This window comes from Lactuca serriola, chromosome 5 (assembly GCF_051521515.1).
Source record: "Lactuca serriola cultivar US96UC23 chromosome 5, Lser_US96UC23_V15, whole genome shotgun sequence".
NCBI lineage: Eukaryota > Viridiplantae > Streptophyta > Magnoliopsida > Asterales > Asteraceae > Lactuca > Lactuca serriola.
Window position 1 is genome coordinate 107,014,891 of NC_136412.1, and position 26,041 is coordinate 107,040,931.

Consider the following 26,041-nt stretch of genomic DNA (forward strand, 5'->3'; position numbering starts at 1 on the left):
AAACCATAGATCCATAGGTTTCATGTACACTTAGGTATATCGTAGTTTCAATTTTTCTGCTACCTAGTTTAGAATGTCTTTGATGCTTAGAAAACCCAACAGTGCATATGGTTTAGGATGGACTGTTATGACTAAGCCAAGCTTTATAACCATCTCACTTGAAGCCGCGTTCGTATCACTATCACCATTGATGATCAAGCTACACCATGTATCATTCCTGCGACACTTCGTATGGAAAATATAATCCCTCGAATCTCAATCAGTAGGCACCACTTGACTTTTCAAAGCTCTCAGAACCAACACCATGCTATATTTTGGGGCTTCATACTTTTCTTCCTCCTCCTCTCCTTCACAAACTTCCTCATCAACAAAATTATCTTCTAACACCGATTCTTCTTCAAATAGCTCATCTTGGATTGCAAAAACCTCTCTAAGCGTCACTACCCTCCTATTAGGACATGCGTTCTGATAGTGTCCACACCCTTGATGCTTAATTTTAACGAAACATAGACAGATTGGTTTCCTTGTTCGCATTTCTTGCCTTCGGAGTCGCGGTGGAAATATTTTCAATAATAGGAGTAGTTGTTGTATTTACTTTCACACTCGCTTCTGATTTCCTCCAGGCATGAGTTTACCAGCTTCCCCGCTACAACTTCTCATGCACTTCACCTTCCCTTGCGCTTCCACCTTCAAACTAAGACTACAACGTGCGTGTCACACCCCCAAACCTGAACGGCGGAAACGTTCGGGGGCGGATGACTTCATGTGGTAACGTAACAAATGAATACATAGTAAAGAAAGCAATACAACCATCATATATATAATTGAAAGTTTACATTTGTCAAAAGTTACATGTTCAAAACTCAATTACAATATGATGTCAAAATACGAGATTAAACTGGCGCCGTAGCATCCCTTCATCAAAAGCGAAATGAATACCTGAAATTACTGATTCCCTGGGACATACAAGTAATTTTGAAAGAGTAGATCAGCATTTAAGCTGGTGAATTTCATAAGTATTTAAGTGATAATGTTTGAATGAACTGAAATGTTTTATCTTCGTTTGTTTGTGGTTAGAAAATCCAATATTTTCTACTAGTATAAAAGTAGCCTTCACTCAAGACCAATGTTTGTTTCTAAAATGTATGTAAATGTAAAAGAACCAATGAATTTGAAAACCTTGTAAATCAATGCATTTTAATACCCCTTGTGAGTTTTATAACCATACTATTGACTCTGAATGCCTATACACAACGTTCTTCAGGCGTTGAAATGTTATGACGTTTGTCACCCCAAACGGTGGACTGCAGCTAACAGTCAGGGCGCGAGTTTGTCAAGCCCGTATAGATCTATACACAAACACCATGCTCCCCCTCCAAGGGATTCTGGTATATAATACAGGACTTGAAATGTGTACTCGAACGTACATGAAGTTAGTGTCTCACAAATCCGTGGTATAAAAACAGATCTACTTGTTAAAATGTTACGTTTGTTCTTGTACACGAAAGTGAACTTCTTGAAATATGTGATTCTACTACATAAGAGTTAGAAATTTGTTTCGTAAAACCATACCTATTATAGTTTCAAAAAAACGTGTCTTGTTTGTTTAGAAACATTGAGAAAGGAATCGCTTGTTTATGAAAGTATAGATTTTTGGGTGTAGAGTCTAGGATAGACAAGAAAAATCTAAGAATAGTTTAGTTTATACATGCATTACAAGAACATTATATTTTAAAAGGTAAAATGCTATTGTGACATATGTTATATATATATATACATATATACATATATATATAAGTTCCTTTAAATGTTTATAAATCGCATGTGATTTGAATATATAACAGTATATAAAAGAATTTCTTTATGTAACGCACGATAATACTCGTGTGTTTTACTTGTAATCCCCCCCCTTTGAAAGCATAATAAAGTATTTAGACTAATTAAAAAGGTTGATTTAGGGGTATGAAACTCACTTGAAAGTTTGAAGATAGCGAGATGGAAAACCGGGCAGAGTTTCGTCTCGGGAAACGGATTTTCCTCGGGATTCTCGGGAATCTCGGAAGTAAAATCGACCTTCGGGACTTGAGCCAAAAAGACCAGAGCTTCGGTTTTGAACGGACACGGAAAACGAGGCAAAGTTGAGAGAGAGAGAAGAGAAATGAACCCTTTCTTTGGAAACCCTCGCATTCTATTTATAGGAAGGCTGGTCTGCCTCGGTACGCGGGGCGTACGCTCGTACGCGCTGCGTACGCGTACGTCATGCATGACCGAAGCCTCTACTGCCTCGGTTCGGATGGGACGGGTTGCTGGGGAGGTGGGTCGGATGGGACGCCGGGTCGGATGGGACGTCGGGTCGGACGGGTCGGACGGGTCGGATGGATCGGATTCCTCGGATATGGCGACGTGGACGATCCGAGGCCAATCCTCTCGGTTACGCGGGGCGTACAGGAGTACGCAGCGCGTACTTCGGAGGAGGATGCTGACTCCCCTTCGGATAATATCCGAATTTTGAATTAAATAAATAAATAATTTATTTAATAAACTTCAAAAATCCATATCTTCTTCATACGAACTCCGTTTTCGATGGTCTTTATATCCTCGCGTAGGTGAGACTACGCTCTACAACTTTCGTTTAGACACCGTCGGCAAATTCCAAAATTATATTTTTATTATTTATTAAAAATCCATCGTGTTTAAGGAATTTCTTAGAAAATTCATAACTTCTTTATCTGATGTCGGTTTTTGCCAGACTTTTTACCGCTGGAATACCATTGTCGAGACCTTCGATTCTCGTTTAGGTCATTCCGGCCAAAAGTCGCTCGATCTCCGATTCGAGTTTTTAGCGGTCTGTTGCTAAGCCGAACTTGGAAAAATCACATCTTCGCTATATGAAGTCGGATTTGGGCGTTCTTTTCACATACGATCATGGTTCAAAGACATTTAATCATAGAAGGAAATTAAATAGAACTATTTGTACGTTTTATTATGAAAGTAAATTTTATTACTTAGAAGCGGTTACAATACTTGACCCATTCTGGTCCTTACAAGGAGTTGAAATATCGGGTTGCCACAGTGCGTGAAAATCAAATCATGGATATAGTTCCACCACACATGCGATATTGTAATTTAGACCAAATATAAAACATGTCATATTTTTTCTTCAAGCTCCTCAACATCTCCCAACAAATATAACTTCTCGAATTCATTAAATGTTTCCCTTGCTTCAAATCTGCCATCGTCCTATAGGTGGTAGTTCTACAATGAGAAGGCTCATGTCTCTTCTAAAGTTTTTGCTTCAAAGATTCCCAATAGGCAATATTTTCTTCACCCTTATGAGATCTTCTAGTCTTCATACCCTGATACCAATGTTAGGATCCTCCACTAAACGTCAGAATCACATACTTACAACACTTATAGTCATCCTACTCCTTAAACTAAAAGCTTCTTTCAAGCTATCCTTCCCAATCCAAGTAAACTTCGAGATCAACCCCACCAAAAAATTCAAACAACTCATTGACCTTGCAATCTTCAGCAACCCTAAATTTCCCATGCCTAGGTTGTCGCCTTTCTCCATCTTGCAAACCATGCAAGCCTTCACGCAAAGCGTTCATGAAATTAGGATCATTAATGTTCGCGGTTTCTTGATGCGACTTCCAAAAACACTAACAACAAGATATATCAATCGAACAAACTCATCAGGAAAATTGGAATTTTAGCTCTGATACGAATTACGATGAGAATACGAGGGGATTTGATTTTAAGTATTTAGATTGCAACAAAAACTCAAGCATAAGATAAGAAAACAAGAACAATCAATAACTTGCGCAACATGACCTACTGATTTGAGTTCGAATCAACATAGAAAACACATCATTGAATTTAAAAGTGGTGAGTAAGCAACTCAAAAAGAAGATGAGGGTACTTTTGTTTCATCTGATCTTCGCGTTCCCATGTGAATTCGGGTCCCCGCTTGGCGTTCCAGCGAACCTTCACGATGGGTATGCGACTTTGTTTTGTTTGTTTGACCTCTCGATCCATGATTTCTACTGGCTCTTCCACAAAGTTGAGGCTCTCGTTGATCTCGATCTCGTCGAGTGGAATAACAAGAGTCTCGTCGGACAGACACTTTTTCAAGTTTGAGACGTGGAAGGTTGGATGGATGTTACTAAGTTCGCGCGGTAGGTTAAGCTTGTAAGCCACAGGGCCGATCCTGGCAAGAATCTCGAAAGGCCCTATGTATCTTGGATTTAGTTTCCCACGCTTTCCAAATCGTATTAAACCCTTCCACGGTGAGACCTTTAATAAGACGTGGTCTCCTACCTGGAATTCTAAAGGTTTCCTCCTTTGGTCAGCGTAGCTTTTCTGTCGGTCTCTTGAGGCCTTCAATCGTTCACGAATCTGAACGATCTTCTCTGTTGTTTCACGTATGATCTCCGGACCTGTGAGAGTGCTTTCAGGAACTCTTCCTCTAGCTAACTGGGTATCGCCAACTTCAGTCCAGCACAGAGGGGATCTGCACTTTCGACCATAGAGGGCTTCAAACGGAGCAGCCTTTATGCTTGTATGATAACTATTGTTGTATGAAAATTCGACAAGGGGTAAATGAATATCCCATGCCTTTCCAAAGTCAATCACGCAGGCTCTCAGCATGTCTTCTAAAGTTTGTATTGTTCTCTCACTTTGTCCGTCTGTCTGTGGGTGGTAGGCTGTACTCATGTCTAGCCTAGTTCCCAGGGAACTTTGTAGTGATTGCCAGAACCTTGAAGTGAATCTACTATCTCGATCGGAGATAATGGATATCGGAACACCATGCAGTCGCACTACTTCCCTTAAGTAAGTTCTTGTCAGCTTCTCCATTTTGTCAGTCTCCTTGATGGGTAGGAAATGTGCGGATTTGGTCAATCTGTCGACAATGACCCATATGGTATCGAGTCCACTTGTCGTCTTGGGTAACTTGGTTATGAAGTCCATAGTAATCCGCTCCCATTTCCATTCCGGTATCTCTGGTTGTTGTAGTAGTCCTGACGGTTTCTGATACTCGACCTTAACCTTAGCGCAAGTAAGACATTTACTCACGAAGGTAGCAATTTCTGCTTTCATGTTAGGCCACCAGTACAGTTTCTTAAGATCCAGATACATTTTATCTGAACCCGGGTGAACGGAATATCTTGAATTGTGAGCCTCGGTCATGACTACGTTTCTGAAACCACCATGATTTGGGGTCCAGATTCGGTCCATGAGATAGTAGGCTCCGCCACCCTTGACTTCTAAATTCTTCTCCATTCCTCGCAGGGATTCACCCGCCACATTTTCAGGTTGCAAAGCTTCCATTTGTGCTTCTTTAATTTGTGTGGATAGGTGGGAATGGATAGTCATGGTCAGAGATTTGACCCTCCGACCAGTGTATTCCTTTCGACTGAGGGCGTCGGCTACTACGTTGGCCTTGCCAGGATGATAACGAATTTCGCATTCGTAGTCATTCAGTAACTCAACCCATCGTCGTTGTCGCATGTTGAGTTCCTTCTGATCGAAAATGTGTTGAAGGCTCTTGTGATCGGTGAATATAGTACTCTTTGTTCCGTATAAGTAGTGCCTCCAGATCTTCAGAGCAAATACCACTGCTCCTAACTCGAGGTCGTGTGTCGTATAGTTCACTTCGTGTGTCTTAAGCTGTCGGGAGGCATAAGCGATAACCTTCCCTCTTTGCATAAGAACACAACCAAGTCCTTGATTTGAAGCATCGCAATACACTACGAAGTCTTCTATCCCTTCGGGGAGGGATAGTATCGGTGCGGTGCACAAGGCCTGTTTTAGTGTCTGGAATGCCTTCTCTTGTTTCGCTTCCCAGTCAAAGGCCACTCCTTTCTGGGTTAATGAAGTAAGAGGTTTCGCAATGCTCGAAAAGTTCTTTATGAATCTGCGATAGTAGCCAGCTAGACCTAGAAATTGACGAATTTCTGTAGGTGTCTTTGGTGCCGACCAGTTCTCAATAGCCTTAATTTTGGAAGGGTCCACGTGTATACCTTTCTCGCTAACAACGTGACCTAAAAATTCGACTCTTCGAATCCAAAATTCGCATTTAGAGAACTTCGCATAGAGTTTCTCCGTTCGCAGTGTTTCTAGGACTTTTCGTAGGTGTTGACTATGCTCTTCCTCACTTCGAGAGTAGATAAGTATATCATCGATAAAGACGATGACGAACTGATCCAAGTAAGGGCGGCATACCCTATTCATTAGGTCCATAAATACTGCTGGTGCATTGGTTAATCCGAACGGCATCACCACGAATTCGTAGTGTCCATAACGAGTTCGGAAGGCTGTCTTTGGAATGTCCCTCTCTAGAACTCGTAATTGGTGATATCCGGATCGCAGGTCTATTTTGGAGAAGTAGTTCGCCCCTTGATGTTGATCGAATAGGTCTTCGATACGGGGTAGAGGATAGCGGTTCTTGACAGTAAGTTTGTTCAGCTCTCTGTAGTCGATGCACATACGGAACGATCCGTCTTTCTTCTTTACAAACAAGACCGGTGCTCCCCAAGGTGAGAAACTTGGTCTTATGAATCCTTTGTGAAGGAGTTCATTAAGTTGACTGGAAAGTTCCTGCATCTCTGCTGGTGCAAGACGATAAGGCGACTTCGCTACTGGGGTAGCTCCTGGAATTAAGTCGATTCTAAACTCGACTTGGCGTTGCGGTGGTAATCCTGGCAGTTCTTCTGGAAAGATATCGGGAAAGTCGCGTACTATCGAGATGCTCTTGATGTCCTTCCGTTCTTGACTTGTATCGACGATGTGCGCTAGGAATGCTCGACAATCCTTCCGCAAGCACTTTCGAGCTTGGATGCACGAAATGATGCGAAGGTTTGCACTAGATTTGTCGCCGTAGATAACTAATGTTTCGTTGTTTGGGAGGTTAAGACGGACTGCTTTCTCAAAGCACATGATGTCGGCGCGAAGAAGGCTCAACCAATCCATGCCGACTATGACGTCGAAACTTTTAATTTGAACCGGCATGAGATCGATTGGGAAAGAATGGCCGTCTAATGTTAACGTACAGCCCATGTATATGCAATTTGTGTTTTCGGTTTTTCCATTGGCCATCTCTATAGTGAATGATTTTTCTAACTTGCTAGGTTTAGGTTTAAGTAAATGAATAAAGTTTTGACTCACGAAACTTCTCTCCGCTCCACTATCGAATAATATGCATGCGTATGAATTATCGAGAAGGAACGTACCAGCAACAATAGTTGGGTCAGCTACAGCTTCGTTGTGGCCTATTGCCAAAACTCGTCTCACACCTCCGGTGCCTGCTGCCTTAGGACAGTTTCTCTGGTAGTGGCCCACCTCGCCACAACCGTAGCAAGCCTGCCCTACACCCGCACCGGGAATTTGAGTGATCGGCTTTGCGGGTTCCTTGCAGAAACGGGCTGTGTGCCCTTTCTGGTTGCAGTTGGCGCACTGCATAGCTCGACAAAGTCCATGGTGGTGGTAATTGCATTTGGTGCATTTTGGGAGGTTGCCTATATAAGGCTTTGTTGGGTAGGTATTTGTAGGGGCTGTAGCAGGTACAGTGGCCGCATTTACTGATACCAGCTGTTTCTTTGCGGATTCTTGGGAAGATCCACCCTTCCCTTTAATCCATGCCCTCTTCCTGCCATTGTTGTTGTTGTAGTTGTTGTAGTTGTTGTTTGCTTTCTGTGGGGCTGGTGCAGAAGTGGTTGAGTTCTGATGACCTCCGTAGTCGATCAGAGATTGTGCCAGTTCCTTAGCACTTTCAAAGGTGTCAGGTTTAGAAGCTAACACGCTTGATCGCATTTAGGGCGTCAGTCCCCAGATGTACCTTTCTATCTTCTTGCTCTCGGGAGCAATCATATCTGGACAAAGGATTGCCAGCTCGCAGAATCTGTTGGTATAAGGAGCGATGTCGGTACCAACCATTCCGAGAGTCCATAGCTCGTGTTCAAGCTTTTGAATCTCTCCCCGTGGGCAGTATTCTCTCATCATCATGGCCTTCAAGTTCTCCCAGCTTATGGAGTTTGCCACGATTAGGGTGAGTACTTTAACGTGGCCATTCCACCAAGTTAAAGCTTTATCGAGAAGGGTGAAAGTTGCAAATTTGACCTTGCTGTGCTCGGGGCAGGAGCATATTTCAAAGACTGCCTCCGTCCTTTCGATCCACTGCCTCAGGGCCATCACACCACCAGTACCATAAAACATTCGGGGCTTGGCATTAGTGAAGTCCTTATAGGTGCATTCTCGAGGTGGTCCATGACTCTCGCCATGGTTGGATAGGTGTGTGCCAGATCCCGAGCCATTAGTACTCGAGTTATTGATCTGTGACATGGCAGCTGCCACTGCCGCGGTGACTGCTGCTTGAAACATAACAGCATCAAATTGAGGTGGTGGAGGTGGTGGTGGTATAGGTGCTTCCTCACCGTTGTTTCGCCTTGGATTCCTACGCGGAGGCATCCTTCAACTATAGATTGAAAAGACAAGGATAAGAATTTCATAGAATGGAAAAATGTATGTGTCTCATGAACTAAATCGCTATAGTTCAACAACAGATGAAAGTATAAGTCTTAAAATAGAAAAATGAAAGTTATTTGTAAGACTGAAGGTATGAAACGAGTGTTTGGGTTCACAAAGACCATTCAATGTTCGAACGAAATACTCAACATAGTAGTAATAGTGCCACTTATATTAATATAAAAGTTGTTACAACGATCATGAAAATTTGACCCCCATAAGGGTCTCCGATTACAAAGTTCGAGAAATTTAAAGACTTTTAGCCGAGGTCCTAAGCTATAACAAAATTTGAGTCCTAGACAAGCACTACTTGCGTCGAAGGTTGCGCTTGGAGCTTGATTCCGTATCTGATTGCTTTGACTCCATTAGACGCCTATCGAAAGCGGCTTGTTGTTCCCTTAGTTCGGCGAGGGCTGCAATCATTTGCGCTTGAAACGATTCAGCTTGGAATTGGGCGTTGTCTTGCATCTTGTCCAGCCTACGGATGTCAGAAGTGTGAACCTGCACTTCTACGTTGATATCCCGGAGTCGACTAGCTTGTACTCCAGACTGATAGGACTGATTGGCTAACTTACCCACCATTACCGGGAGTGCTCGATCAGCCGAACCTCCGCCGCGGACATCATAGAATTCCCGGCACATGCCGTAGGGAGGGCGTAGGTTTTGCTGTTGGCTCCAATGGTGGAGGTGACTTCCCCAAACGGGAGTCGGTCCTTGAAAGTTCCTTACGAAGACGGGAGGTTGAATGGGTGGTGGATCGATAACTTCCGGCTCTGAGTCGGTACCGGAGTCATCACCCACTTCTATGGGTTCCTCGTCCTCTTCGGGATCATCTTCGATCCATCCTCCGTTGCCTTGGTTGGGAAAGTAGGGGTCGCCAGGGTGGTGAAATCCAGCCATTTGACTGTACGAGAAAAAGGGTTATAAGAATCGAGTAAAGCCGGAACATGTAAAACATGTAAGTTAAACTAGTTTAGATAGCAAATACTCCTATAGTATTTAAGTGCTTGTGTTTGATTCTTGTAATGGTTTGGTAAGTTTTGACTTGTTGCTTACTACGATCATTCCTCGATATACGTTGGTCCAATCTTGGGCAAATATAGTTGATCACGCTATATTTGTCCAAAATCTGATTACATATATCGAGTCCCAATCGTAGTGTCAACTTTTCTAAATACTTGTATAGTTGTATAACATGAAAATAGTTCGTGGTAGGCATGTATTTGTACTTAAATGAACTACCAATTTAAATTGAACGAAATGCTGCTTAAGTGTAAAAAAGAAAATTTGTTTTGTCAGAGATTATTAGTCCCCTAAGCATTTATAGTTTGTATATCTTATGTGGTTCGATATACTTAGTTCACTATAAACATTGCTCTGATACCAATCTGTCACACCCCCAAACCTGAACGGCGGAAACGTTCGGGGGCGGATGACTTCATGTGGTAACGTAACAAATGAATACATAGTAAAGAAAGCAATACAACCATCATATATATAATTGAAAGTTTACATTTGTCAAAAGTTACATGTTCAAAACTCAATTACAATATGATGTCAAAATACGAGATTAAACTGGCGCCGCAGCATCCCTTCATCAAAAGCGAAATGAATACCTGAAATTACTGATTCCCTGGGACATACAAGTAATTTTGAAAGAGTAGATCAGCATTTAAGCTGGTGAATTTCATAAGTATTTAAGTGACAATGTTTGAATGAACTGAAATGTTTTATCTTCGTTTGTTTGTGGTTAGAAAATCCAATATTTTCTACTAGTATAAAAGTAGCCTTCACTCAAGACCAATGTTTGTTTCTAAAATGTATGTAAATGTAAAAGAACCAATGAATTTGAAAACCTTGTAAATCAATGCATTTTAATACCCCTTGTGAGTTTTATAACCATACTATTGACTCTGAATGCCTATACACAACGTTCTTCAGGCGTTGAAATGTTATGACGTTTGTCACCCCAAACGGTGGACTGCAGCTAACAGTCAGGGCGCGGGTTTGTCAAGCCCGTATAGATCTATACACAAACACCATGCTCCCCCTCCAAGGGATTCTGGTATATAATACAGGACTTGAAATGTGTACTCGAACGTACATGAAGTTAGTGTCTCACAAATCCGTGGTATAAAAACAGATCTACTTGTTAAAATGTTACGTTTGTTCTTGTACACGAAAGTGAACTTCTTGAAATATGTGATTCTACTACATAAGAGTTAGAAATTTGTTTCGTAAAACCATACCTATTATAGTTTCAAAAAAACGTGTCTTGTTTGTTTAGAAACATTGAGAAAGGAATCGCTTGTTTATGAAAGTATAGATTTTTGGGTGTAGAGTCTAGGATAGACAAGAAAAATCTAAGAATAGTTTAGTTTATACATGCATTACAAGAACATTATATTTTAAAAGGTAAAATGCTATTGTGACATATGTTATATATATATACATATATACATATATATATAAGTTCCTTTAAATGTTTATAAATCGCATGTGATTTGAATATATAACAGTATATAAAAGAATTTCTTTATGTAACGCACGATAATACTCGTGTGTTTTACTTGTAATCCCCCCCCTTTGAAAGCATAATAAAGTATTTAGACTAATTAAAAAGGTTGATTTAGGGGTATGAAACTCACTTGAAAGTTTGAAGATAGCGAGATGGAAAACCGGGCAGAGTTTCGTCTCGGGAAACGGATTTTCCTCGGGATTCTCGGGAATCTCGGAAGTAAAATCGACCTTCGGGACTTGAGCCAAAAAGACCAGAGCTTCGGGTTTGAACGGACACGGAAAACGAGGCAAAGTTGAGAGAGAGAGAAGAGAAATGAACCCTTTCTTTGGAAACCCTCGCATTCTATTTATAGGAAGGCTGGTCTGCCTCGGTACGCGGGGCGTACGCTCGTACGCGCTGCGTACGCGTACGTCATGCATGACCGAAGCCTCGACTGCCTCGGTTCGGATGGGACGGGTTGCTGGGGAGGTGGGTCGGATGGGACGCCGGGTCGGATGGGACGTCGGGTCGGACGGGTCGGACGGGTCGGATGGATCGGATTCCTCGGATATGGCGACGTGGACGATCCGAGGCCAATCCTCTCGGTTACGCGGGGCGTACAGGAGTACGCAGCGCGTACTTCGGAGGAGGATGCTGACTCCCCTTCGGATAATATCCGAATTTTGAATTAAATAAATAAATAATTTATTTAATAAACTTCAAAAATCCATATCTTCTTCATACGAACTCCGTTTTCGATGGTCTTTATATCCTCGCGTAGGTGAGACTACGCTCTACAACTTTCGTTTAGACACCGTCGGCAAATTCCAAAATTATATTTTTATTATTTATTAAAAATCCATCGTGTTTAAGGAATTTCTTAGAAAATTCATAACTTCTTTATCTGATGTCGGTTTTTGCCAGACTTTTTACCGCTGGAATACCATTGTCGAGACCTTCGATTCTCGTTTAGGTCATTCCGGCCAAAAGTCGCTCGATCTCCGATTCGAGTTTTTAGCGGTCTGTTGCTAAGCCGAACTTGGAAAAATCACATCTTCGCTATATGAAGTCGGATTTGGGCGTTCTTTTCACATACGATCATGGTTCAAAGACATTTAATCATAGAAGGAAATTAAATAGAACTATTTGTACGTTTTATTATGAAAGTAAATTTTATTACTTAGAAGCGGTTACAATACTTGACCCATTCTGGTCCTTACAAGGAGTTGAAATATCGGGTTGCCACAGTGCGTGAAAATCAAATCATGGATATAGTTCCACCACACATGCGATATTGTAATTTAGACCAAATATAAAACATGTCATATTTTTTCTTCAAGCTCCTCAACATCTCCCAACAAATATAACTTCTCGAATTCATTAAATGTTTCCCTTGCTTCAAATCTGCCATCGTCCTATAGGTGGTAGTTCTACAATGAGAAGGCTCATGTCTCTTCTAAAGTTTTTGCTTCAAAGATTCCCAATAGGCAATATTTTCTTCACCCTTATGAGATCTTCTAGTCTTCATACCCTGATACCAATGTTAGGATCCTCCACTAAACGTCAGAATCACATACTTACAACACTTATAGTCATCCTACTCCTTAAACTAAAAGCTTCTTTCAAGCTATCCTTCCCAATCCAAGTAAACTTCGAGATCAACCCCACCAAAAAATTCAAACAACTCATTGACCTTGCAATCTTCAGCAACCCTAAATTTCCCATGCCTAGGTTGTCGCCTTTCTCCATCTTGCAAACCATGCAAGCCTTCACGCAAAGCGTTCATGAAATTAGGATCATTAATGTTCGCGGTTTCTTGATGCGACTTCCAAAAACACTAACAACAAGATATATCAATCGAACAAACTCATCAGGAAAATTGGAATTTTAGCTCTGATACGAATTACGATGAGAATACGAGGGGATTTGATTTTAAGTATTTAGATTGCAACAAAAACTCAAGCATAAGATAAGAAAACAAGAACAATCAATAACTTGCGCAACATGACCTACTGATTTGAGTTCGAATCAACATAGAAAACACATCATTGAATTTAAAAGTGGTGAGTAAGCAACTCAAAAAGAAGACAAAATCTTTATTCGATAATCAACAACATATTCCAAAAAGGTTCGACTATGGGGCTATTTATAGCCTAAAAACCAATCACAAGAAGGAAACTATAAAATAAAAAGGAAACTTCCTTACAAAGGTTTATTCATAGCTAAAATAAACCAAAACGCCTCTAGAACCTTCCAACTTAACTGAAATAGGAAACCTTGCAATAGTAACTCCTCGCATCCATCAACCTCATGTCTAAAAGCCAACACCATCCATTTGCATTCACTCTCCTTAGAATCGCAATCACAACGTTTCTTCTGAGTCTCACTATCATTCTGACACTCACATATGTGGAACATAGACTGTAACATGTTGGGACTGCTCGTAGTGGATCTTAGTTGTTCGCATCCATTCCTCAGCACTTGCGACGGGTTGTGATCGTTCGTAGTCAATCACATCTGTTCGCATTCATCACTAGGTTTGGAGTTTAACAAAGTCATTTTTGCATCCACAAGGATTTTCTCATTCGCATCACATTATACTATTAAATTAGTCAAGAATCAATGCCTCAATAGTGATAAGGTAATAGATATGATGAGTCAAGTACCATATTCTTTGTCCAATGGATCAATCATGTATGTTATGACATGTAATAAAGCTGAGGTAAATAGTGGCATGGCTCATTAGACAACAGTGAAGAATATACTTAAGTATTTGGAAAGATAAAGGATTTCATATTAGTCTTTGGTGACAAAGATCAACTTAAAGTGAGTGGTTGTAGTGACACCAACTTCCAAACAAATTGAGATAATAGTTATTTGTAGTCTGGCTAGGTATTTCTATTGAATGGTGGATCGGTTACTTGGAAGTGTTCCAAGAAACAAATTGATGTGAATTATGATCATTGGTTTGGCATGCGGAATTAAAGAACACACAAAGAACATGGTGATTTTGGTGTTTAAGAGATGCATTCGATTATGAAAGGTTTTAACAAAAAAGGATATAGATCTAAATATACAAAATTAACACACACTAACACTCTCAATGTTACATCTCTCGAGCACACCTCTACATGTGGATTTAACCCATCATATATAGAGGTGTTTGATGGGTTTTGAGGATTCTAACACTCCTATGGTGTAAATGTAACCCTAGAAACCTTGGATCTATGTTTTCTCTAAAATTCATGCAAATTTGATTTTTCCAAATTTGATTCAACTACAATACATTCATTTCAAAATACGTGACTTAATTGAGAATCTGTGAGTCATTCGTCATCCTCGTACCTAACAACATAACACTAGACAGCCCTGGTTGATAACCAGAGTCTCCGTCCGGAGAACGTGATAAGTGTGTATAGATCTATACGAGACTAATGATCTCGCACCCTGGCTGTTAGCTACAGCCAGACCGACGGGTTAAGGGTGACAAGTGTCATAACATTTCGACGTCTCAAGAACGTCGCTGCAGGCAAATTCATCTTAGTACAGTTATGAAAACTCACACGATAGATAATTACTATGGTATTATGTTTTACGTGAAAAGTAATATTAGAGTTACTTTTACGTAAAAATACAAGCTTCCTATAGTTCTGTTCACTAATAAAACTATACATTATCATTTTTAAGTATGACATATTTACTTACTAGTTACAATCTTGGAACATTAAGACTGCTTTTCAACTTTGGGAAAATATATGATTTTCCTGGTTCAATAAATCCATTTTATACAACTACAAATCATAACTCTCTTTTTATAGAAAATATCGGATTTTCTGGAAACAAATGTGAACTTACAAACGGAATGCATTTATTCAAATAACTACTTATGAACTCACCAACTTAATTGTTGACACTTTTTCTTTAAAGTAACTTGTATTCTCACGGAATCGTTAAATCAGGTTATTAGCTACTTTTGAAGATTGACGCTCAGGTGTTAATAAAATCTTTTGGACACCATATTGTAATTGATTTTGAAACATGTAACACTTACAATCATGTAAACTTTTCAATTATGTATATGATGGTTGTGTGTACTTTCTTTACTAGTCAATTGTTATGATACTGTACATGACGTCATCTGCCCCCGAATGTTTCAGCCGTTGAGGTTTGGGGGTGTGACATATTTGTATCAGAGCATTGTTTATAGTGAACTAAGTATATCGAAACCATTTTTGATATAGAACTATAAACACAAATTGGCTAAAACACTCTGATTAAGAGATGTACTTTTAAAAATATAGTTTTATTAAAAGTATACTTGCATACATTACATAACAGTAAAAATATCATAAGGAAAACAATATAGAAGTATTATAGATGAGCTATCCACTATAGGTATGCCTAGTAATATGTAATCGGGACTAGGATGAATATAGTATGTTCAACTATATTTATCCAGGAACCGAGTAACATATGTTAGGGAATAGTTGCAGTGGACGACAAGTCTAAAACTTACCAAACATATAATCTTTAGAATCAAACATATCATTTAGAATACTATAGGAATATTTTGTAAATGTAACAGTTTAACCTTGATGTTCAAATTTATGTGCTTTAGTGTTTAGACAATTCTCATATCCATTTTCTCACTTAGATAACATGGTTGGATTCCATCTCCCTGGCGACCCGCACTTTCCCGATCAAGGAGTCGGAGGATGGCTCGAAGCTGAACCCGAGAACGAGAACCCGGTGGTCCCAGCAGAGGAAGACCCAGAGGAGAGTTTTGAGGAAGAAACGAGTAGGAAGTCCAAGAAGACTCAGACTCAGAACCGGAGGTCTACAATCCACCCCAAGTTGCTGAAAATCCTAACCTCATCCGGATTTTCAAGGCCCGACGCCTCTGTGGGCGTTGAACTTGGGCAGGTGGTGCCACGAGCAGGGACAACCACCTCCCTAAAACGGAGACCGATGTTACTACAACTTGAATGAGGGAGGCTCAGCAGACAGAGTCCTTCCTATTATGGTTTGTCGTGTTGCTCGTAATGCTGAGAAGGGAAGAGCGAACTTCGACCAAGTCATGGAGATTCGTTCTAACTCCGGAGTCAACACAGTTCGTCTTTTTCATCTGACCGATGACCAAGACTTTGAAAGGTCTCGTACTGATACCATAAAGGTGGAGCAGAATTCTTGTCGATTTGAGACCAAGGATCTCCGTCAGAACCAGGTGGCACTGCAAAGACATGTATGGGAAACAGAACAGCAGCTGGCTTAAGCAAGGGCTGAATCAAGTACCAACCAAAACAACTCCCCTCGCGAGTAGAGTCTACTCTACTCTGTCTTTTAATTTGGATATAATTTAGGTCTTTGTATAGACTCTAGTATTAATTTCCTGCTTATATTAACACCTTGAACTTTCAGTCTGTTAGGTCTTAGTGCTGTTAAAACTTTCTCATTACTGGTTTGATGTAAGACCTACTCCAAGGTCATTTTTCCCGAACTTGTTACGTCTTTAATGCCAATGATATTGACAGACATCTAAACTCATGGGAAATCTTTATCCAAATGCTTTCATCCTTCTATCGTTAGATCTCTATTTCAATCATACTCTCATTTGTTTTGTTGGGCTATGGTAATTTAGTCCATGGACCACTCTCATTATTCTTACTATCATCTTCATCTTTGTAAACTTTTAGTTGAGTGATGCCTCCATGTAGAGTAAAAAGATGCAATCCCCCGATAAATCCAACTCAACCACTACCTCCTCCATAATACGATCCTGCAGCTCCCCAATCTGCAGTGGATGCAACTATTATGGCAGCCTTAGCTCAATTTCAGCACTAGTGGCAATAGCGAGAGTGGAACCGCTGTACATTCTACTCAAGGTGATGCTCCAGTGCGCTCTAGAGAGTGTTCATATAGGGTCTGCACCAACTGCAAACGCAGAGCGTTGAATGGCAGTGGTGGGATCATTACTTTATTGCAATGGTTCAAAAACACTGAGTCAATCTTCGAGATCTGCTCCTGTCCGAAAGGAAGAAAAGTAAAATTTCCTGCCGGCACCTTCTCGGACAGAGCCTTGACATGGTAGAATAGCCATGTCAAGTCACTTATCTTGATAGTGGCTAATGCAATGGGCTGGGAAGCTCTGAAGGAGCTTATGATTGAGGAATACTGCTCGAGGGGCGAGGTTCAGAGACTTGGACAAAACTATGGAGCCTAACCATGAAAGGCTCCGACATAGTTTTCTACACCGCCAGGTTCAGTGATCTGGTGGCTTTATGTCTAGGAATGGTCCCTATTGAGGGAAAGAAGGTCGTTCGTCTTAATCTATCGTCTAACGAAACCCTAGTTATCTACGGCGACAAACCTGGCACAAACCTTCATATCATCTCGAGTATACAAGCCCAGAAGTACTTACGAAAGGAATGTCATGCATTCCTTACTCATGCGGTTGATATGAGCCAAGAGACGAAAGACATCAAGAACATCCCAGAATTACACGACTTTCCTGACATCTTTCCAAAAGAACTACCAGGATTGCCACCACAACGTCAAGTCGAGTTCATAATCAACTTAGTTCTAGGGACTACCCCAGTAGCCAAATCACCCTATCGTCTAGCACCAGCTGAGTTGTAGGAGCTATCCGGTAAACTTAATGAACTACTCAACAAGGGCTTTATTAGACCAAGCTTCTAACCCTGTGGAGCACGTTCCCAAAACAGCCTTTCGAACTCGTTATGGACACTACGGGTTTGTAGTGATGCCATTCGGATTGACCAATGTGCCAGCAGTATTCATGGACTTAATGGATAGGATGTCCCATCCTTACTTGGATCAGTTCGTCATTGTTTTCATCCACAATATACTTATCTACTCTCGAAGTAAGGAGGAGCACAGTCCACATCTACGTCAAGTCTTAAAAACGTTACGATCAGAGAAGCTCTATGCGAAGTTTTCTAAGTGCGAATTTTGGATTCGAAGAGTGGAATTCTTGGGTCACGTTGTTAGTGAAGAGGGAATTCACGTGGACCCTTCCAAAATAAAGGCCATTGAGAAATGGTCAGCACTGAAGACGCCTACAGAAATTCGTCAAATTCTAGGTCTCGCTGGCTATTGCCGCGGATTCATACAGAACTTCTCTAGCATCGCAAAACCCCTTATCACCCTGACTCAAAAGGGTGTAGCTTTCAACTGGGGAGAAAAGCAAGATGTTGCATTTCAAACTCTGAAGCAAGCCCTATGCAACACACCCATTTTGTCTCTCCCAGAGGGGACAAAAGACTTCGTAGTATATTGCAATGCATCCAAGCAAGGGTTGGGTTGGGTGCTAATGCAGCGAGGAAAGGTTGTTGCTTATGCCTTGCGACAACTAAAAACACACGAAGTCAACTACACCACTCATGATCTAGAGCTTGGAGCAGTAGTGTTCGATCTGAAAATTTAAAGGCACTACCTATACGGTAAAAGTGCACCATCTTCACAGAACACAAAAGCCTTCAACACATATTTAATCAGAAAGAGATAGATATGAGGCTATGACGTTGGGTTGAGCTACTCAATGACTACGAATGTGAAATTCATTATTACCTAGGAAAAGCCAATGTAGTGGCGGATGCCCTAAGTCGAAAGAGTACCCTGGTCGAAGAGTGAAACTGCTAACCATGAAAATCCATTCACACATGTCAACACAAATCAAGGAAGCCCAACTAGAAGCCTTGAAACCATAAAACGTGACAGGTGAAGCACTTAGAGGAATGGACAAGAATCTTGAAATCAAAAGTGATGGAGTTCGTTATCTGATGAATCAAATCTGGACACTGAAAGTAGGTGGATTCAAAGAAGTGGTTATGAATGAAGCACGCAAGACTCGATACTCCGTATATCCAGGTTTAGATAAGATGTATTTGGATCTCAAATTACTCTATCGGTGGCCAAACAAGAAAGCAGATATTGCTACCTACGTTGGCAAGTGCTTAACTTGAGCCAGGATCAAGGTAGAACATCAAAAATCCTCAGGCCTACTCTAGCTGCCCAAAATTCCTGAGTGCAAGTGGGAGCAGATTACCATGGATTTCATAACCAAACTACCCAAGACGCAAGGTGGTCACGATACCATTTGGTTGATTGTCATAAGGTTAACCAAGTCTTCCCACTTCTTGCCAATCAAGGAAACCGATAAGATGGAGAAACTGACAAGAACTTACAATTGGGAGATCGTGCGACTTCATGGGGTGCCGATTTCTATTGTATCAGAAAGAGATAGCAGATTCACATCATGATTAAGGCAATCACTGTAGAAAGCCTTAGGAACTATGCTAGATATGAGTACAACATATCACCCACAAACTGACAGACAGAGCGAAAGAACTATCCGAACCCTAGAAGACATGTTACGGGCTTGTGTAATATACTTTGGTAAAGCATGGGACATCCACTTACCATTAGTTGAATTCTTGTATAACAACGGTTATCACACTAGCATCAACACTTCTCCATTTGAAACCCTCAATGGACGCAAGTGCAGATCACCTCTGTGCTGGGCGGAAGTGGGTGACACGTAGTTGGCGAGAGGCCTAGTCCCTGATAGCACTCTCACGGTCTGGAAATCATTAGAGAGACTTAACTTAATCACTATGCTTGATCTCACTTACTAACTTGGTCTGAATGCATTCCTTGTTAAGAATCAACTTATGTGTATACTTGATATAACACATGTTGTCTTTTATATTTCCTCACATTTCCGCACCTAACTCTCTAATTATCTAACTCTAACTTATTATTATTATTGAGCTTTTAGTTCCTTTGAGATAAACTATTCCACAACTATACTTGTTCTAACGTTTGTTCAAGTGTGTCTCAAGTTTTTCTCTCAACAAAAGTCTTCAACATTCTCCTTATTTTGGATAGAACTCACATCTATGGAGTTTTAGGGCTTTTTGCCATCTTTTGTTTGGTTTTTTGAGTAGCATGAGTTATCAAAGAGTCTAGACCTCATATCTGGACCTTGTGAGGTCCTTAGAGTCTAGGTGTCCCATCTTTATTCATCCATATGAGGGCTTTGGGCTTAATCTTTCGTGAAGGGCCTGTATTAGCATTTTGGAGCAATAACATCATGCATAAACGTAAAGATCAAAGCTTTATTTTCTTATTGAGACTTGAGATAACAGATCCAGTGTTTGGAGTGATAGATATGTTTGATATCGTCTGAATGAGGAATCAGATCAAAGGGGCTCGCCGAGTCCATGGCCTGACTCAACGATACGGTTAGGGTTTGTCCCGATGGGTTTGATTGTGCGATAACTTGGCGAGTTGGGGGTCAACTCGAAGAGTTGGGCTGGACTTTCCTGAGACTTCTGAGGAAACGAGGCAACTTTACGAGTCGCAAGACTGCACTCGACGAGTCGGGTCGAACATGGACTGTTGACTTGAGTTTGACTTCTATTAACTTTAGGGTTGGTCAACATGAGTAATGGAGACCATGGAGGGGTAAAATTATCTTTTACCCAATTTAAGAGTCAGAGAGAAAAGAATAACATTTGGTTACTTAGATTCGAGAATCAAGTACTAATTAGAGATATTTACCCTATGTGTTAGGCGGTGGCTAATTCGAGCTTCGAGTTCGAGGATAATTGTTTGCTGGCATGCAAGGTGAGTCTTCTCACTATACTTTACCTTGAGTGGTAACTTACGTGTTACTAAAGGGTCTTATGTGTATGTGCTATGTATTGAGATATCCTGCTATTTGTTTTGTGATATGCATATTGTGTATTATATTGAGATGCTGAGTTGAGTGACCAGAGGGTCCATCCGAATTATGGGGCCGGAGGGTTCCAATGAGACACATTGACTGGAGGGTCTTATTGAGTTATAGCCTCGAGTGGCTAATGTGTTGTGTGTGGTATTTTTGGGAACTCACTAAGCTTCGTGCTTACCGTGTTATGTGATATGTGTTTCAGGTTCTCTCAGGATCGCAGGAAGGCACTGGCTTGATTGCACACACCAGAGAAAGAGTTATGTTTTGAGGATCCTGGATTATTAATCGATAAATTATGGAGTTGCATTTTGTAATTTAAATCAATGAGATTTTTGTGTCATGTGTTACGAGAATTATGTGATTTTAAAATGTAAATTTTGTTTGAAAATTTACGGTGTTACACACGGGAGGGGAGATGCTGCTCGGGAGTCATTCTCAGGAGTCTATACCAGAGATGTTATAGCGTCATACGGGGGATGCGAGCTGAGATATGAGATCTGTTGTGGTATATTTTACCCCGTAAATTACTATTTGTGATATATGATTATTATTCGATATATTATAACCGTGTAAGGGTTACGGGTATTTGTGATATGGAGCTATTTTGAACCCGTTGGTGAGACTAGTGAGAAAATCTCATGATTAGATATTGAGTTTGGTCGACAAGGTTATAAGCCCTATTACCCGAAAAATACCCGATATGAGAGATTTAGCCACGGGCTTATGAGTTTAGCCTATTACAATAATATTATGATATTTGGTTATTATTGCTATAAAAGGTCATAGGGTATAATTAGTAGTGAGTCTGGATAGGTTCTAAGGAACTTGTTATTTGATAAATAGGTGTTACCATGTTATGAGCTGATAGATAGTGAAAAAGCAATGTTGAGACTGGAATAAGTCTATCGACTAACCAGGTGAGTAACACTACTCTAACATCCAATGTTATGATAATTGTGATGATTATTAATTAGAATATTAATTGTTGATTGGGAGAAATGAGAAAATGATGGGAAATAGATTATAGATGAGAGATTGGATTATATTAATAGATCAATATATTAGCGATAGATATATATTATGATTGTAAGATATAACACATTTGATATATTGGTCAGTGAGTATGAGATTTAATATGAGTGAGATACTTATTATTGATTGGACAGGTGTCTAAAAAGTTTACTACTGAATAAATGAATCCTTTGATGAAATGATTACATGTGTGATAATTATGTGGAATATACATGATTTACATGATTTAAGATTTATTTGATTATGTTTTAGTACTTGTTATTCACTAAGCCGTGAGGCTTAGGTATTTGTGATAATCCGTTTTGCAGGTAGATTTATTGTGACACCCGCCTCGATCTTATGCTTGCTGCCAGCACAATCCATATGATAACTTCCTGTATGTCAAAGTGCCACTGTACACCAAGATTATTTGTAAAACTTTTAAATGATTTTTGATAAATTTGGGTGTGGTAGAAAATTTTGGGTGTTTTATCAAGACCTAGCACGTAATCCTCAAAGTGCAGTGTCTACACTTCATAATCGTTTGGAAAGAGTATACGGATCCTTGTTGTAGATGCAATACCGCTTGAGAGACTGATGGAGTTAACATGATAATCATCATGTTCCATGTTTTTCGATTCAATAATTACCTGTAAGAATCAGATGTGTAAACTAAAATCGATTTAGGTTAGAATATAGATCAAGATTCATCGTCAACAATCGATAACAACGATGGAGACGACTAGAACAGATTTAGAAAAAGCGGAAACCCTAATGAAACTCGACAGAAGATTTGTGTAGATTTACACAATCTCCGGCTCTGATACCAATTATTAAAATAATGAAGAGTAGATCAACAGATTTAAAACATGTAATTGAATCATAAATAAAGAATACGACGATCAAACTTGTGATGAGTGATTAATAATATCTGCCTTAGAAGTACTCGATAAAGAATTGCCACTATAAAGGCAGAGTATGGTTACAAGAGAATCGCACTAGATACGGGGCATGCATGCACTATTTATAGCTAATCCCTAATCATTAAAGGTACCGGGTTGACGAATCCAACCCGCTACATAAAATGGACCATATAAAATAATTACAATTGACTCACTACATTAGACCCAACATTTACAAATCTCCCCCACTTGAATTCGATTTTGTTCTCGAAGTCCGCATGTGCAAACAAGTCTGGGTAATGCTCCCTCATTTCACCCTCTAGCTCCCACATCCACTCAAAGCCCTTTCGGTGCTGCCATTGCAACTTCACCAGATTCACTGCCTTTTTGCGCAGAGTCTTAGTTTTCCTGTCGAGAATCGCAATCAGTCTCTCCACGTAATTTAGGCGCTCATCCACCTATATATCATTCAATGAAATCTATGATGAATCATCGGCTACGCACTTCCACAACTTTGATATGTGGAAAGTGTTATGGATCTGACTGAGGTCATTAGGCACATCCAACCGATATGCAACCCTGGCCACCAAGGCCGCAATCCTGAAAGGACCGATAAGTCGGGGGCCCAGCTTACCCTGCTTCCAGAACCGGATGACACCTTTCCAAAGTGAAACCTTCACCAGAACTATGTCCCCCAGCTGAAACTCGAGGTCCAAATGTTGTCGATCATAATAACTCTTCTGCCAGCTCTATTCAACCCGCAACCTTTCACGTACCTGTTGAATCAACTATGTGGTCTTAAGCACCACGTTAGTGCTTCGCATGACATGATGACCCACCTCGCCCTAACAAACCGAGGTCCTACACCTCCTCCCATACAACATCCCAAATGGTGGTTGATCAATACTACCATGATAACTATTTTTGGAGGAGAACCCGGCCAGTGGAAAGTAAGTATCCCAACTCCCACCAAAATCTAACACACATACCGAAGCATATCCTTGAGTGTATGGATTGTTCTCTTGCTCTGTTCATTAGTCTGAGGGCGGTATGTTTTACTAAAATTTAATTGAGTATCCAATTCCTCATAAAACTTCCTCCAAAAAATGGAGGTGAAGAGAACATCCCGGTCCGAGACCACTGAAACTAGCACCCCATGCTGAACTACCACTTCCCAGACATAAATATCAACTAGCTTCTCTATGGACATGCTCTCAGAAATCGGAATGAAATGCACACTCTTGGTCAATTTGTCCACAATGACCCAAATATAATCAACACCACGTGTCGCCCTTGGCAATTTTGTGATAAAATCGATAGTGATCTACTCCCACATCCACATGGGACTATGGGAGTGGATAAATGTCGCATCTTGTCGTGGGGGTCTCTATTGTTTGACCTTGACTTTCCTACAAATCAGGCATCGCTCGACAATCCAAGCTATCTCCCTCTTCATACAGAGCCACCGATAACTCAACCTCAAATCCTTGTACATCTTTGTGGCCCCCATATGGATAGAAAACTTTGACTTATGCGCCTCCTCGAGTATCGTATGTCTTACCTCACCGTATAACAGAACCCAATCTCTACCACACTGAGTCAACATTCCCCGATTGTCCCTGACAAACAAGGGAATCTATCCCCTGGTCCGCTCAACCTTCCAATTCTCCTTTTTCAAACCCTACACCTAAGCTTCCTTGATCAAATCTAACATAGGTGAGGTGACAACCATCGTCAAGAAAACATATTCGATAGGAGTGGTCGCCGCCTTGCGGCTCAAAGCATCGGCCACCACATTGGCCTTCCTAGGTTGTATAGGATCTCGCAATCGTAATCCTTTACCACATGCAGCCATTTCCGCTGCCGCATATTCAAATTTGGTTGGTCCATCAAATACCTCAAACTCTCGTGGTCGGTGTAGATATTACACCGGACTCCATAAAGATAATGCCTCCAGATCTTGAGGGAAAAAACCACGGCCCCAAACTACAAATCATGTGTAGGGTAGTTCACTTCATGAGACTTCAACTACCTCAAAGTTTAAGTAATCACGTGACCCCTCTACATAAGAACAACTCCTAAAGCTAAAATAGAGGCATCGCATTAAACCATAAACTCATCCAAACCCTCGGGGAGCACAAGAATCTGGGCCTCACACAATCTCTACCTCAAAGACCCAAAAGCTAACTGTTGATCAGGCCCCCTTCGAAAGGTCACCTTATTCTTTGTCAAACGGGTCAAAGGCAAAACAATCTTGGAGAAATCCCCAATAATACCCCTCGACACCAAAGAAACTCTTAATCTCAAATGCGGTCCTCGGGACCTCCCAACACATCAAAACCTCGATCTTGGTCGGTTCAACGAAGATTCCTTTCGGATTGACGATGTTCCCCAGAAATGGAACCTCACGCAACCAAAACTCACATTTGGAGAATTTGACATAAAGCCTCTCCTTCATTAGGATCTCCAACACCTCTCACAAATGTTGCTCGTGCTGCTTCTTGGCCTTGGAGTAGACCAGAATATCATCAATGAAAAAAATCATAAAACGATCCAGCATCGTCTTGCAGACCCGGTTCATGAGATCCATGAACAGTGTTGGTTGCTTGGTGAGCCTGAAAGGAATCACCACGAACTCTTAATGACCATAACGAGTCCTAAAGGCTGTCTTCTACACATCCTCATCCCTAAATGTAATCTGGTGGTATCCCGACCGCAAGTCAATCTTGGAAAACCAAGATGCACCATGATTTTGGTCAAACAAATCGTCAATCCGAGGAAATGGGTAACTTATCTTCACTATTCGCTTATTCAACTCTCGATAGTCAATGCTCATCATGTACGAATCATATTTCTTCTTCACAAATAGAATCGGTGCTCCCCATGGAGAACTACTCAGACAAATAAAACCCTTGTCTAACTGCTCTTGCAGCTGAGTAGACAACGCCTACATCTCAAGTGGTGTCAGGCGATACGGCGCCTTGGCTATCGGAGCCACACCAGGGAAATCAATCTGAAACTAAACTTGCCTCTCGAGAGGCACTCTAGGAAAATCCTTGGGGAAAAGATTAGGAAAATCCCACACAATGGGTACTCTTCTCAACTCTGCCATGAGCACAACCCGCGTGTCAGAAACATCAGCTAAAAACCCAGAAAACCTTGTTGTAGATATCTCATGGCCCTTGCATATGAACAAAGATTTGGCTCATACGAAGCTCTCTCATTGGTAATAACTAGCTCTCTCCCTCTTGGGGTTTGAACACTCACCAGCTACCGCTCGCAATCGATTACGACCCCATTGGGGCCTAACCAATCCATCCCGATGATAACCTTTGATCCTCTCAAGGGAAT